The sequence below is a fragment of the Spermophilus citellus genome, assembly GCF_964194105.1.
Source record: "Spermophilus citellus genome assembly, chromosome: 2".
NCBI lineage: Eukaryota > Metazoa > Chordata > Mammalia > Rodentia > Sciuridae > Spermophilus > Spermophilus citellus.
This window is the reverse complement of record NC_138183.1, coordinates 49,279,382-49,294,149: the sequence shown is the minus strand read 5'-3', so window position 1 is coordinate 49,294,149 and position 14,768 is coordinate 49,279,382.

Sequence of the window (14,768 nt, the reverse complement as noted above, 5' to 3'; positions counted from 1 at the left end):
GTGCTCTATTATTAGGTGCATATACATTAATAATTGTTATGCATTCTTGGTAGGTTAAAACTTTTATAAAAGTATTTCTTTAAATCTGGTAATTTTTATTTAAAAATATCTATAGATATTTTAGTATCTATAGATACTATAGATTAGATAGATAAAATAGTATCTTTTTAAAAATTTACTTTTTAGTTATAGGTGAACACAATATCTTAAGTTATTTTTGTATGGTGCTAAGGATCAAACCCAGTGCCTCATACATGCTAGGCAAGTGCTCTACATCTGAGCCACACCCTAGCCCAATAGTATCTATTTTGTCTGATACTATATTCTTTTATTTATTTATTTATTTAGTACCAAGGATTGAACCCAGGAGCACTTAACTACTGAAACACAAGTGCTTTTTTATATTTGATTTAGAGACAGGGTCTTGCTGACTTGCCCTCGCTAAATTGCCGAGGCTGATTATGAACTCCCTATCCTTCCACCTCAGCCTTCTGGCTGCCGGGATTATAGGCCTGTCCTACAGCACCCAGTTTAACGTTGCTATTTGCGTGTTGTATCTTTTTTCATCCTTTTGCATTCAATCTGTTTGTGTCATTGAATCTAAAGTGCTTACTACTGTGGAGAACATTTAGTTGGATATTATTGTCAATCCAGTCTGATGATTGTTTTTGCTTTTTGAATGGATTAGCTAATCCATTTACATTCAATATTATTAGTGATGTAATTGAATCCATATCTGTCATTTAATATTGCTTTCTATAAGCCTCATATTTTTTTTATTTTTCTAGTCCTCCTTTTCTGTTTTTTTATATTAAGATAATATTTTCTAATGCAGAATTTAATTTTTAACTTAATTTATAATTTTATCTCTATACTTTCTGAATTAACATTTTAGTGGTGCCTATAAAGTTGACGATATATATATATATAATATATATATATTATATAATATATATAATGTTTTTTTTTTAGTTGTGGTCGGACACAATACCTTTCTTTCTCTCTTTCTCTTTTTTCCTTTCTTTCTTTTTTTTTTTTATATGATCTCATTTATATGAAATTTTATTTTATTTTATTTTTTTAGAGAGAGAGAGAGAGAGGATTTTATTTATTTTTTAGTTTTTTCGGTGGACACAACATCTTTGTTTGTATGTGGTGCTGAGGATCGAACCTGGGCCGCACGCATGCCAGGTGAGCGCGCTACCGCTTGAGCCACATCTCCAGCCCCTTTCCTTTCTTTCTTTCCTTCCTTCCTTCCATCTTCCTTCCTTTCTTTCTTTCTTTCTTTGTTGCTGAGGATCGAACCCAGGGCCTCACACGTGCTAGGAGAGCACTCTATCGCTGAGCCACAACCACAGCCCCTAGCATATATATTTTAACTTACCAGAATCAGCTTCAGATTATGCTTTGTTTCAGTAAGATAAAAAAAATTACGCCTACATAACTCTAGATCCACCTAATTATATATTATTATAATACACTTTATGCCTATTAATGTTAAAATATTAAATTATTATGTTAAATATCATCTTTCATTATTTCTTAGCCCATTACAGCTTTGCTTTCACTAACTTCCTCTCTCTTGTTGTTAGCAAATATATTACTTATATACATTTCCATATGTTATAAACACAACAGTATATTCTATACATGTTATTTTATAAAACTGTTGTTCAAACCCATTAAGAAAGAAAATGCAGAAGAAAAAATATATAGTTATATATTTTATAATTAAATAAGTAAGTAATCCTACTAATGCTCTATGCCTGTGAAATTAAATTGTCATCTAAGGTCACTTACTTTTAGTTTGAAAAACTCCCTTTAGTATGTCTTATAAGGCAGACCTGCAAGCAACAAATTATCTGGTTTTTGTTTTTATTTTTTAATATGGGGAAGATTTAGTTTTATCTTCATTTGGAAATGATAGTTTTACTGGATATAGGATTCTTGATTGACATTTTTTCTTTTAATTTGAACACTTAGAATATGTTATCCCATTTCCTTCTGACCTTTGTTATTCTCTGCTGAGATTTCATATGTTAATCTTATTGGGGATCTGTTGTAAGTTATGCATTGTTTTTCTCTTCATGCTTTCAGGTTTTCCTATTGTCTCTTATTTTTAGCATTTTTACTAGAGTAGATCTGTGATATGGGTCTCTGAATGTGTAGGTTATAATTTTTCAGTAAATTGGGAAGCTGTCTGTCTTAATTTCTTTATTATTTATTATTTGTCTCATTTCTCTCTTCTCATTCCGGTATTCCCATTGTGTGTATGTTGGTTTGTTTAATGCTGTCTACATCTGTCTGAATCTCTATTCATTTTTGTTCATTTTTTAAAACCATTCAATCACTCAAGTCTTTTTATTGGATAATTTAATCCATTTACATTCAAGGTAATTATTGATAAGATATACAAATGCCATTTTGTAAGTTTTTTTTGTTTTTGTTTTTGTTTTTAGATGTTGATGGACCTTTATTTTATTTATTTATTTGTGGTGTTGAGAATTGAGCCCAGTGCCTCACACATGCCAGGCAAGCGCTCTACCATTGAGCCACAACTCTAGTCCCCATTTTTGTTCATTTTTATCCTTCTGCTTAGGCTTACATAATTTCTGGCAATATTCTTCCCAGTTTGCTACTTTTTTGATTTATTTAAATCAATTGTTGAATCCCTCTAGTGAATATATAAAATCTTTTAATTTTTGAACTTTGCATATTTTCTATTTTAATTCTCTACTCAATAAAGTACTACTATCATACTCCCTTTTATTTAACATGCTTTCCTTTAGTTCTATGAACATGTTTGTAATGATTCTTTTTTTTTAGAGAGAGAGAGAGAGAGAGAATTTTTTAATATTTATTTTTTTAGTTTTCGGTGGACACAACATCTTTGTTTGTATGTGGTGCTGAGGATTGAACCCGGGCCGCATGCATGCCAGGCGAGCACACTACCCCTTGAGCCACATCCCCAGCCCCTGTAATGATTCTTTTAAAAACTTTCTCTGTGCAATTTGTCAAGATTTTTTTTTTTTTTTTTTTTTTGCTTCTCCCTTATTACCCCAGTGTATGAGTCATGTTTTCCTGCTTCTTAGCATGTTTCATTACATTTTTGGAAACTAGACATCCTAGATGACATGATGTAGTGTTCTGGGTAATCTTCCCTTTCTTTAGGGCTTGTTATTATTATTTGCTTATCAAGTGGCTGGATTGTTTTAGTGAAGTCTATTTTCCCCGCCTCCTAGCATTAAACCTTTGATGTTGCTCTTCAGGGAGGCACAGATTTGGATGTGCCCACATTTACCTGGAAATGACATTAATATTAGGGAATGGAGGGGATGCAGGTAGTTTAGAGATGATAATAGACAATATAGGATATCAAGAAGGAATACTGTGGTGTTGGGTTATAGTTACAATCACCAGAGTAAACATCACACACACACACACACACACACACATACACCTACACAGAATAGCTCCCCCCACCACCCCTTTCTGGCTTCTGTCCTGTTTTTCTGAGATACTCGATCTCTTATGTAGCTATAATAATTGGGCTAATCATATAGGTGGCTGACAATGTATTTTAATTTAATTTTTTAAAAATTTATTTTTAGTTGTAGATGGACACAATACCTTTATTTATGTGGTGCTGAGGATTGAACCCCATGCCTCACACATGTGAGGCAAGTGCTCTACCACTGAACTACAATCCCAGCTCCAACAATGTATTTTTTATTAAACAAGAGCTAAAGCTAATATCTCTAAGAGGGTACAAACTATATCTTTGTAGAGAGCAGTCTGTGCCCTAGTCTGAGTTACTCCCTGTTATATAGAACATTGGCTTTAGGCTGCCCCTTCCCCGAGTGGCTTCATTTTATAAAGTAGCAGTTTGCCTTGAGCTACTCCATTTTGAATGCAAGGGCTGAGGCAGAATGACTTGGTAACTTGTCCAGGCAAATAGATAACCAACTGCTATTGGAAAAAAGAGAGTAACAAAAAGAAAACTATTTTTTTTTTTTTATTGGTTGTTCACAACATTACAAAGCTCTTGACATATTGTGAACAACCAATAAAAAAAAAAAAAAAAAGAAAAAAAAATAAAACCCAAATCAGTGGGAGTACACCATAATTATAAAATTTCAGGAAAGACCCTGTCCCTTTTCAGAGCTTGTTCTATGACAGAAAATCTTCCTTAGCATCATATGGTTTAAAAGTTATGAGACACAAAATAAATCAATCCACAAAGAATAGAAGCAGACAAACCAAAAATATTAGATCCCTAATTAAAAAGTAAACATCTCTATACCCATTACAAAGTTTGAAAATAAATAGTATCATTTACAGATACATAAACATCATTCAGACATCTTCCCCATCAGCCACGGGGTAGGTTTTATCTGGTCCACCCTTCTACTGAAGATACAGAACTTCATGATTTTTAATTTATGTGTATATATGAGGCTATGAAGTGGGGATGGGGACACTAATTGTTACCAATTCCTGATTGTAACAAAGGTCTAAGGTCTTTTCTCTAGTTACTGTATGGATTTTTATAATACACTATTTTTAAAATTGACATATATTTATCGATATTTTGAAATATGTATATATGTATTGGAATTAATAAACTGGGCTAATTAACATGCATCATCTCACATACTATTTTTATGGTAAAACACTTAAATCTGTTTTCTTAGTGATTTTCAGGAATACAATATATTGTTATTAACTGTAGTCACCATGTGGTACAATAAATCTTGGACTCATTTCTCTTAAAAACAAACAAACAAACAAAAAAAAAAAAAAAAAGAAAACTAACAGCTACACAACATAATTGCAAGTACAAACTGTTCAAATCAATCATGCTGATAAAAAAATCATCACGTGAACTTACCAAATTAATCGACAGTTACATGGATGCACGGGTTTATCCACCCTATAAAAGGGAAACTAGGTTCCTGAACTTATCAAATACATTAGACCAAAAAATGATGCAGCCCCTTTACTTGAAATACAGAAAAGGAGAGACATCTAAAGTGAGGCCTCCCATTAGACCACCTGGTGTCATCTTATCAGATCATCCACTTTATTTTTTGAATACAGCCCGGGCTTTTTACTTTAAAAGGGACATATTTTTCTTTTCTGCTTCTCTCTGTCCCCCTCCCTAACATGAGGGTGGAGAACAAGATTATCTTTTCCCATCTTAGGCTCAGTTCTTATCTTTGAGTACACATCTGCTACCGAAAGGAGACGTCACAGGAAGATCTAGGAAGTGATTGTCTTCCAAATTAACAAGTGAATTTCAACACACCATCAGGGTGCACCTCTAATCCCCCATTCTAGGTGCACCTGGAATGGACTGGAATGAGGTTTTTGAAGGGCTTTTTAAATAGCATGGGCTATGTGTGGATGCTGACTCACAACAAGCGGGTGGGGAGGGGAAGACCAGAAGTTCAGCAGATTAGACCGAGGAGAAGGAAGGGAAGGGAGAGGGGATGGGAATAAGAAAGACAGTAGAATGACTCGGATACAACTTTCCTATGCTCATATATGAACACACCACCAGTGAAACTCCACTTTGTGTACAACCACAAGAATGGAATCCTAATTAGAATAAGTTATACTCCATCTATGTATAACATGTCAAAGTACTGCACTGTCATGTGTATCCAAAAAGAACAAATTAAATCATTACCACTCAGAAACTGGCCAGCAGTGCCCTTGTGGACCCCTTTCAGGATTCTAAAGACAAACCAGAGCCCGAAAATTCTGTCTTCCCTTAAACACACCCATGTCTTTATTTACAGAATTCACTTTTATACTGGTATCCAAAATTATACTAAAAGTTTATCACTAAACTAACTTTTTAATATCTTTTCTCTCTTAAATTTCTTTGCTAAATAGCTTCACTGTGCTGATGATTTCTGCTGCTTATTTTCTTGGTGTATACTGTGTCCTTATCCTCCTTTAGGTTTTCTGTACATCTCTTAGCACCTCAAGGTAACAATTTATGTCTGGGGCAGGTGGGCAAAGCATGTTTCCTCCATATTGTAGAATAAAGCTCTGATTCCTGGTGTCAAAAAAAAAAAAAAAAAAAAAAGAACAAATAAAAAAAAAAAGCCTTTTGTTCTCTCTTATGGCCTGATGGGGAGAATTACAGCCTCTAGGACCGAAGTCCCCTGGGCTTCTCCTTTGGTAGCAAAGCAATAAACCTTCTTTTTCCTTTTTCTCAAAACTGTGTCCTCTTTATTAAATTGGCATTGGGGACAAGGACCGAGCTTTTGGTAACAGTTTTATAGGTAATCTGACCACCTGCAAGGATTCTTGGAACTGTATCAGCTCTCTTCTTTGCTTTCAGTTCTGTCTTTAAAGCCTGTGACCACTATTAATCCTTTCTTAGCCATTCTGTTACCAGTATATATATCATTGTGCAAAGTATGATGCATGGCTTATGTTATAGGTATTAATAATTAAAACTGGACTGGAATAAGACAACTTGTGATTGCCCTACTCAATCATGTAGTACTTGGTAAATTAAAACTGATAAAATTGGTATAGCTTGTAAATTTGTTGTTATTGAATAAATTTTGACAACGTGACAATTTGTTTCCTGGCAACTTTTCAATGATTATCTTAGTATAGTATCAAAGTTAGAAATAAATCTAACCCATTTTGTCCCATTGTCTCAGATGTGGAACACCAATAAAAACTTAAATTGAGCAACAAATAACTGGTCCTGGTAACAACAAATATGTTATTTATGGTATCTTTGAAATAATTACTTTGTTTTAGAGGTGTATTCTTTTGAGAAGACTAATAGCTAAATGATCAGAGGATTTAAAAAATATATTTTACTATGCATATGTATATAGATACAATGGACATATAAGCTCTAGATCATGATTTTCAACCTATTTTAATACACCTGTGTCAATTTTGTGGAAATATTCACAGAAATGAAAACTTGGAGTAAATGGGTTAATCTTGGAGAAGTCATAAGATTTTCTTGAATATGAAAATTTTTTTGTGTGTAAGATTGAATATTTGCATGATTCTCAGTCTGACATATGTTTTTCACTACATTAATGAAGCAGTTCACACTATTTATGGCAGGAAGCAGTGAAGAATTGAAAATAAATGACATAGGGGCTGGAGTTGTGGCTCAGTGGTAGAGTATTTGCCTGGCATGCATGTGTGAGGCACTGGGGTCAATCGATCCACAGCACCACATATAAATAAATGAATAAAATAAAGGCCCATCAACATCTGAAAAGATATTTAAAAAAATAAAATGAATGACATAAATGGAGATTTTTTTAAAAAATCAAGATGGGTATAGATTTCCATATTGTTCTTGTGTGAAAGATAAAGGTTATCACTTCCTCCTGTTTGAGGAATTTTCAAATACCTTACAGATAGGAGGGAAAAAGGGAGGGAGAAAGAGACCTAGAAAAACAGAGAGGGAGAAAGCAAACAAAAATATTTTTTGCTTAAATTTTTAGGTAACAAGGAGGATTTTTTTAAAAAGATCTAACTGAAAATTTGAATTTTTCTGTGACATTGGTTATGAAAAACAAGTGTTTCAAAATGATATATAATACAGTGAATATTACACATATTATTTTTCAGGTTTAGATAAATAATTCACGTTAATCACATAGAACATGTAAACATTTTAATTTTGTCTTCGAGAAGTTTATTTATGCTCAACTATCTCTGTGTACCAAGAGAAAAATCATGAGAAGTCATGACTGTTTTTAACACTTACAATGGGCCTTGCTTAGAGGAATTAGCTTACTTTGTAAGCATTTGGGTTTAGATTTGGAGGAGCGAATTTCTCTCCAAAGGAGACTCTGGAAGCGAATATAGACATGTTTGTTTAGTGGAAGTATTTCCATCATTAAAAACATTAGTGGAAATCTAGTTATTATTTTTGAGCGGGCAAGGCCAGGTGTGGTGAATTCCTTACGGTGCATATTTTAAGCTTTGCCCCTCAGGTGGAACTGTTGGAACACCCACCTTTTGGGCTTCACTTCCTTCCTTTCCCTGAATTCATTCCCTTTTATTTCTATTGGTAGGTCTTAGACAATCCTCCTTGCTTTGAATAATTTACCATCCAAATAAAACTAACAACATCAAAGAATCCCAGACTTAATACATTCCAGCATGAGCTCCCGGGGGTTGATCCGAAGGAGATGCAAGAATTAATCACCTAGGATAAGAGCCTCCAGCTTTGCATATGTTGAGTGCTCAAGTCACTTTCACACACAAAAAACCACTCTCCTTCCCTTTTGTTTTGTGTTTAGTTTTCTAAATACTGTCATTCTGTTTCCGCTTCAGCTCCAGATCCCCAGGATGTCTTGGCACCAAACACATGTAAAACAAATAAACACCTTCTTGCACACTCTAACAAGTGCAGCAATTAGTCTCTGAGCACAGCTTGCTCTCCGCAGCGGCAGCCCATTTGGAGCCGGTTGTTATCATAGGAGAGCCACTTTGAATCACAAACATTTGTTTGATTCCCCAGTTTTCACCCTTGTCAGCATGGCGGCTTCTGTGCATCCTTTTCATATTGCGAGTTCCATGCCCCTATGAAGTGAGCTGTTACCCGCAAAATAGCACTTCACTCCTGGATGTCACCCTGCCACACTCTTATGGAACTTTTGGCTGTGGGTGATCTTCACTCCATATGGGCTGTCATAACTACTTGCTATGGTGTGAACTATAGATGATTTCAGTGTGGACATTTTTTTCTTTCCTTTTGTTATACAATAGTGTAAATTTAAAATAACATTAACAATCCTTCGTATATATTCATAAGCAGTCTGGATTCCGAGATGCTTTGTAGAGTACACAAAACGGCATATTTAGTAGGTAAATGGGAAAAGGCTTTGCTACCATTTATTGCAGCAACAGAGAGGCTAAGGATTTCTCTGAGTTGATGTAGAAACCAGAAGGTTGGACATAAATCTTTATTTGGAGCTTTATTTGTTATACTATCTTGCCTTTTATTTCTGAAGTGGTGGATTTTTGGGGGAGGGAGAACTAAAATATGTTAGAATATATTTTCTATCTTGAAACATGGTATATTAAATGATGAAACAGAATGTCTGTTCTCATCAGCAATATACAACAACTCATGTTTTCTTCTAACATTTTTTTTTAGTTGTATATGGACTCAAAAACTTTTTTTGTTTTTATGTGGTGCTAGGATCAAACCCCGTGCCTCACACTTGGGATGCAAATGCTCTACTACTGAGCTACAAGTCCAGCCCCACAGCTCATGTTTTCTTGTGAAAATTAATATTATTTGGAGGCTGAATCAAGTGTTTCAAGCTACAAGAAAAATTTTTCACTGAACTTTGTTTCAGGGTATATCTTAACATTATTAGTATTATTATCTGGTTTCCCTAGATACATTTTTTAGTAAATGCAGCATAGAAACACGTAAACAAAGTTAAATTCTCACTCCAATTCTGTGCATGTTTGTGACTTTGGGTAAGCCAGAAACACGTAAACAAAGTTAAATTCTCACTCCAATTCTGTGCATGTTTGTGACTTTGGGTAAGCCAGGTGACCTCTCTGGGATTCAGTGCTTCATCACTGGTTACACAAATTATGTAATCTAAATGGTTTTCTAAAGCTTTCTGTTGCTCTAAAATTCTACAATTTTATTCCTACTAAATAATTTTTGCACTTGGAGGATTTGATTCTTAGCGATACTACATGGAACTCTTTTTTTTTAATTGATTAAAAAATGACAGCAGAATGCATTACAATTCTTTTTTTTTTAAAGAGAGAGTGAGAGAGAGAAAGAGAGAATTTTTTTAATATTTATTTTTTAGTTATTGGCGGACACAACATCTTTGTTTGTATGTGGTGCTGAGAATCGAACCCGGGCCGCACGCATGCCAGGCGAGCGCGCTACCGCTTGAGCCACATCCCCAGCCCCTACAATTCTTATTACACATATATACCACAATTTTTTATATCTCTGCTTGTATAAAGAGTATGTAGACACCCAATTCAATTTGTGTCTTCATACATGTACTTTGGATAATGATCTCTATCATATTCCAGCATCCTTGCTAATCCACTCCCCCCTCCTTTTCCCTCCCATCCCTCTGTCCTATCTAGAATTCATCTATTCCTCCCATGCTCCTCCTCCCTACCCCACTATGAGTCAGCCTCCTTATATCAGAGAAAAAAATTGACATTTGTTTTTTTGGGATTGGCTAACTTCACTTAGCCTTATCTTCTTTAACACCACCCATTTACCTGCAAATGCCATAATTTTATTCTATTTTATTGCTGAGTAAAATTCCATTGTGTATATATGCCACATTTTTTAAATCCATTCACCCACTGAAGGGCACCTAGGTTGGCTCCACAGTTTAGCTATTGTGAATTGTGCTGCTGTAAACATTAATGTGGCTGTGTCCCTGAAGTATGCTGTTTTTAAGTCCTTTGGGTATAGTCCAAGGAGAGGGATAACTGAGTCAAATGGTGGTTCCATTCCCAGTTTTCCAAGGAATCTCCATACTGCTTTCCATATTGGCTGCACCAATTTGCAGCCCCACCAGCAATGCATGAGTGTACCTTTTTCCCCACATCCTCTCTAACACTATTGTTGTTTATCTTCATCATAGCTGCCATTCTGCCTGGAGTGAGATGAAATCTTAGAGTGGTTTTGATTTGCATTTCTCTAATTGCTAGTGATGATGAACATTTTTTCATATATTTGTTAATTGATTATATATCTTCATCTGAGAAGTGTCTGTTCAGGTCCTTGGCCCATTTGTTGATTGGGTTATTTGTTTTTTGGTGCTTAACTTTTTGAGTTCTTTATATAATCTAGAGATTAGTGCTCTATCTGATGTGTGAGGGGTAAAATTTTGCTCCCAGGATGTAGGCTCTCTGTTCACCTCACAGATTGTTTTTTTTTTTTTTTTTTTTTGCTGAGAAGAAACTTTTTAGTTTGATTCCATCCCATTTATTGATTCTTGGTTTTAATTCTTGTGCTATACGGGTCTTATTAAGGAAGTTGGGGCCTAATCCCACATGATGAACATTAGGGCCTACTTTTTCTTCTATTAGACACAGAGTCTCTGGTTTAATTCCTAGGTCCTTGATCCATTATGAGTTAAGTTTTGCATGGAACTCTTGTTGGGTACTTTTGTGTAAATCATGAAGACCAGCTATTCACATGTTGAATGGATTCTTATTACAATTTCACTATGTGCTAGGCACTGAGGTACAAGCTCAAAAAAATAAGTGCAATAAACAAGATACAAGCTGTTCTGCCCTCAGAGAGGTTATGTTCTGGTGTAAAGGACAGATGCCCAAGTAATCAGAAAAAAAAAAAAAATCATACATGGAGGCAGGTAGCACAAAGGAAATAAAGGGCTAATACAGAGATCAGTTGGGATGGGAGAGAGGTACTTTTAGATAAGGTAATAGGGGTAACTTTGCAGGTTTTACTTTTTTTGAGGGGGGGTACCAGAGATTGAACTCAGGGGCACTTGACACTGAGCCACATTCCCATCCCTATTTTGTATTTTATTTAGAGACAGGGTCTCACTGAGTTGCTTAGTGCCTTGCTTTTGCTGAGGCTGGCTTTGAACTCAAGATCCTCCTGTCTCAGCCTCCTTAGCTGCTGGGATTACAGGAGTGTGCCCCCCAGCGGTGGGTTTTAATTTTTAGAAATTATGATCACTAGAAAACCAAGCTGACTGTTTTTGCAGCATTCTTTGGAGAGGAAAGGATAACAGGATACAAAAATGTGAGGTTTGATTTCAGAAAAGGTGAGTGGAAGCATGCCTTTGCCTTGAGCTCTGCTATAGCTGGACTGCAGCGACCCCCAAAGGCAAAGTATTGAAGGTGTGGCCGCAGGCCTGTGGAGCTCAGTGGGAGGAAGCGATGTGATCAGGGGCATTCCTTGAAGGGCATATTGGAACCCAGGCCCCTTCATCAGTCTCTCTTTGCTTTCCAGGTCTCACTGTTCAAGACCTCCTCTGCCACACTTGCATACCACCATGCAATATGCTACCAGAGGCCCAAAGCAACAGGGTTAAGTCACCATAGGCTGAAACCTCTAAAACCACGAGCCAAAAGAAATCTTCCTTCCTTTCAAGTTGGTTTTCCCAGAAATTTTGTCAGAGCAATGGAGAACTCACCATGTGACTTACACAAGAGTCTGCCTCTCTGGACTTGTTTCTTTCTCTCTTGGAATGCTTATAGCAGCATCTACTCACCAAACTGCTAAGAGGTACAGTAGTTGCCAAGACAGAAAAACTCCTTTCTACAATTCCTAAATAAGTGCTCAGTTTAAGAAAATACTTCTTTTTCTTTCTTTTCTTTTCTTTTTCTTTTTCTTTTTTTTTTTTTTTTTTTTTTGGTACTTGGAATTGTACTCAGGGGCATTCAACCACTGAGCTGCATCCCTAGCCCTATTTTGTATTTTATTTAGAGACAGGGTCTCACTGAGTTCCTTAGCGCCTCACCCTTGCTGAGGCTGGCTTAGAACTCACGATCCTCCTGTCTCAGCCTCCTGAGCCATTGGGATTACAGGCATGTGCTACTGCGACCAGTAAGAAAATATTTCTTATTAATGAGAGAAAGACTTAAAAATAAGAAGACAAGCCAGGCTCTGTGGTACACGCCTGTAATCCCAGCGGCTGGGGAGGCTGAGGCAGGAGGATTGCAGTTCAAAGCCAGCTTCAGCAAAAGTGAGGTGATAAGTAACTCAGTGAGATTCTGTCTCTAAATAAAATACAAAATAGGACTGGGGATGTGGCTCAGTGGCCGGATGCCCCTGATTCATCTCTGGCACCCCTACATCCCCCACCCCCAAGAAAAAAAAAGGAGACAACCAATTTTCCTCTTTTTATAATTTTGGTGACATGTAAGAAAACCCATGAGCCAGAGAGCACAGTGAAAGACCAAGCAGGAATGCAGAATGGCGGGCTGGTGAATGAGACAAATTCGCTGTGTTCAAGAGATAGCCACCATTTTCTTCCTTCTTTAAGTCCCATTTCTACCACTACATCTCCACGGTGCTCCTTCTCTGATGCAGGGGATTTTAGCTATTTCATTCTGTATATTGTAAATAAGGCTTTCCTTCAATTTCCTTATTGGAATGAGCTAGAGTTTAAGCAGAATGTACTGCTGGGCAGTCTTTTTGCATTAACTTTGCGAGGGCTGTAAATATTACTTGTGAAATAGTCATATGAATGAATAGCCCTTCAACTGGAATTACAGCGCAAATTCAGAAACGGCTATTTAGAGTGTTCATTTTCCAGCGTGAGAATTTATCGTGGATGCCATCTCTTATGTTTCTTATGTTACAAACTCCATCTAGTTTTCCTACTTACTAAAACCAGTATGAGAAGCTTCTTATTTATTATCCATTTACCATATAAAAGAGAATCCCATCTTGTCCACTTCCTTAAAAATGTTATTATCAAAATGCCAAGCCAAGTGTTTTGTGCTGATAGGACTGCATTTGATAATAACATTAGCAGATTCTTACTGGTTCCGCATACAGCAAAAGCTAAGAAGTCCCTTGACAAGACTTATCCAGTTTAGCCTATGGTAACACTAGGATGCTGGCATCTATAAATATATAAGCCAAGCTTAGACTTTAAAAGATGCTGATTAACAGCCACAGCTATATTTACTTGGGGAAAAGCAGAATGATTTTTGTTGCCACGTGATGTGAAGTCAATATACACACTCATGGGAAATTGGTAACCGAGCAAATGGCTTTAATGGCCTTGGTTTCAATGCTGATGGCTTCAGCCTTGTCTAGCAGGCACTAATGTTTCAGCATGCTGTGTTAGGTACACTAGTGTCATCTGATAGAGGTTGCAAGATGGACTCCAAGCAAAGGCTATGCAGAGAGAATTTCTTAATAAATATCCGATTTCAAAGATGATAGGAAATTTGAAAGTCTGGGTCCAACAGGAGCACATTTTATATCTTGCCAGTATGTATCCAATTGTCTTAGGCAAGTATCCATTATGTCAAAAACAGTGTATGTATTTGTACTTGATCCTACTTCCAGTGATCCTCTCTTCCAATTATTCTTCCTGTTTACTCCAAGTACAATGATTCTATGACAATGTTGTCCTTGGCGTGTTAAAAGAGAGATTCTACCAGAGACTAAAATGTGGGAAAATATGGTTGATGACTTCCAAAGCAACCTTGTATAATCTGTATGAAAATCCTTGTAATCTGTGCAAAAACAAAAACAATACAAAACAAAAAAGTCCTTTCTCAAAGTTTTAGAGCACCTAGTGTGTGTACAGAATTATTTTAAGAAGTTTCACCATGTATTTTTTAAGTGTCTTTGGTTCCAGAAGTTTTTACTGGCTTCAAATTTGAACTAAAGCTCAAGGGAAATAGACACAAATTCTTGAAATTGATTCTTTGCCCCCCCCCCCCCCCAAAAAAAAAAAAATCAAAACAAAACACAAAAAAACCCTGAAGAAATGAAAGAAATTATTGTTATATCAACTTTGTCTTTACTGTCTTTTGAAAGTCAATTATTCTAAATTATTATGAGGCTACTAGCTAAGTTAAGCAAATTATTTCCATGGGCAGAAGCATTCCTTGTTTTCTTAATTAAAATGAATCAGACTATCATTGGTGTTAGTGTTAGAACTGAACATATACTCTAAGGAGAAAAGCTCCAGGATTCTGTTGGACCAGGGACCCACAAAAAATTGTATGAGCAATAGGAATACTTTAGATGAAAGTAGTTCTGACAT